At 39.8% G+C, this 2021-nt stretch overlaps 1 pseudogene; it reads left to right on the forward strand.

The window, feature by feature from the left end:
- Positions 1 to 950: 950 nt before the first annotated feature.
- LOC117720054 (large ribosomal subunit protein eL8 pseudogene) lies at positions 951 to 1751 on the forward strand (annotated as a pseudogene).
- The last annotated feature ends 270 nt before the right edge of the window (positions 1752 to 2021 follow it).

Below are 2021 nucleotides of genomic sequence, written 5' to 3' on the forward strand. Positions count from 1 at the left end.
ATAGATTTTGGAAATATTTTTTTTTTCATTTGGTTTGGGATTAACTCTTTTGACCTTGACCATATAAAGTGAAATGCCATTTTTCAGTGCTCACAAAACACAGTTAGGCATTAAATGTTCATGTGTGTACATTGTTCACAGACATCAAATTTTATTGGGTATTTGTAGACAACTCATCCAGTAAAACCTTTCAAACCAGTTGTTATTCAATAAAGCCAAAATGTCAGACCTGAAATCATAGCACAGGCTTATGTTTTCATTGGAGTCATAGAAGACAAAGCATAATAGTGCCTGCCTATCTCATTGTTTCAAAGATTTTTTCATCATTTGCCCATATTCCCTTATCAGAAGCACCACAGAAAACATTGCCTTTGCAATAAATGAAGTAGAAATTACTGAGGAATGCTTGCATGAGTTGTACACCAACAGAATAAAGGTGTGGATGCATGAATGCATTGATGAAAGAGTAGATGAATTAACCTATTTGTATAAGCAGACATTTAAGGGATCTTTAGAGGGATAATGAACTAGAGAGAAAACCTGGTCTCATGTATTTACTCAGTGACTTCTCCAGTTTTAAAAACAGCTCTTCTGAAAATCGCAGTTAACTACTGTAAGAATGAAAATACTTGTATTTATACATGTTCAGCACACACATATGTAACAGCAATAGTTAAAGAAAGAGGATGTCAACTTGAGAGTGGGGGTTGTGGGAGGTTTTTATAGGAGTGTAGCTGGGAAGGCCTGGAGGTGGAGAGGGAAGGATGAGTGATATAATCATATTTTAATGAAAATATATTTAAAACTTCTTGAAATCACCCACTTCATGTTAATTGGTCTATTCTTTTGCTGATTAGTAATTTCCTGCATTTTGGTTTTATTACTTTTGCCACATTTCTGAACTGTCACCTAGCTATGTTTTTGAAAATGTACGCTCTTTCCTCCAGCAAAGCAAGATGCCCAAAGGAAAGAAGGCCAAGGGGAAGAAGGTGGCCTTGGCCCCCGCCGTTGTCAAGAAACAGGAGGCCAAAAAGGTGGTCAATCCTTTGTTTGAAAAAAGGCGCAAGAACTTTGACATTGGGCAGAACATCCAGCCCAAAAGAGATCTAACATGCTTAGTCAAATGGCCCTGCTATATCAGGCTGCAGCAGCAAAGAGCCACCCTCTATAAGCGTCTCAAAATACCCCCTGCCATCAACCAGTTCACCCAGGCCCTGGATGGGCAAACAGCTACTCAGCTGCTTAAGCTTGCCCATAAGTAAAGGCCAGAGACAAAGTAAGAAAAGAAACAAAGGCTAGTGGACTGTGCTGAGAAGAAAGCTCCTGGCAAAGAGGACATTCCAACTAAGAGACCACCTGTCCTCTGAGCAGGAGTCAACATAGTGACCACCTTGGTGGAGAACAAGGCTCAGCTGGTGGTGATTGCCCATGATGTAGACACCATTGAGCTGATGGTTTTCCTGACTGCCCTATGTTGAAAGATGAGGGTGCTCTACTGCATCATCAAGGGAAAGGCCAGGATGGGGCACCTGGTCCACAGGAAGACATGCGCCACTGTTGCCTTCACACAGGTTAACTCGGAAGACAAGGATGCTCTGACTAAGCTGGTGGAAGCTATTAGGACCAATTATAATGACAAATATGAGATCCGCTGCCACTGGGGAAGCAATGTCCCGGGTCCTAAGTCTGTGGCTCACATTGCCAAGCTGGAAAAGGCAAAGGCTAAAGAACTTGCCACTAAACTGCGTTAAAAAATGTACACTAAGTTTTCTGTACATAAATATAATTACAAAAAATTATCTTCCAAAAAAAGAAAAGAAAAGAAATGAAAATAAAATGTACATTTCAGTCTTAACTGGCAAATAATTGTGGATATATGTATAGTATCACATAATGCTTTAATACATAATAAAGTGATCAGCCATGCTACTTAGCATATCCATAACCTCAGATACTTACTGTTTCCTTGTAGATTGAAGCCTTACATCTTTAGAATGCACAGTGATTGCATTCTACTCATG

The sequence above is a fragment of the Arvicanthis niloticus genome, chromosome 14 (assembly GCF_011762505.2).
Source record: "Arvicanthis niloticus isolate mArvNil1 chromosome 14, mArvNil1.pat.X, whole genome shotgun sequence".
Classification (NCBI taxonomy): domain Eukaryota; kingdom Metazoa; phylum Chordata; class Mammalia; order Rodentia; family Muridae; genus Arvicanthis; species Arvicanthis niloticus.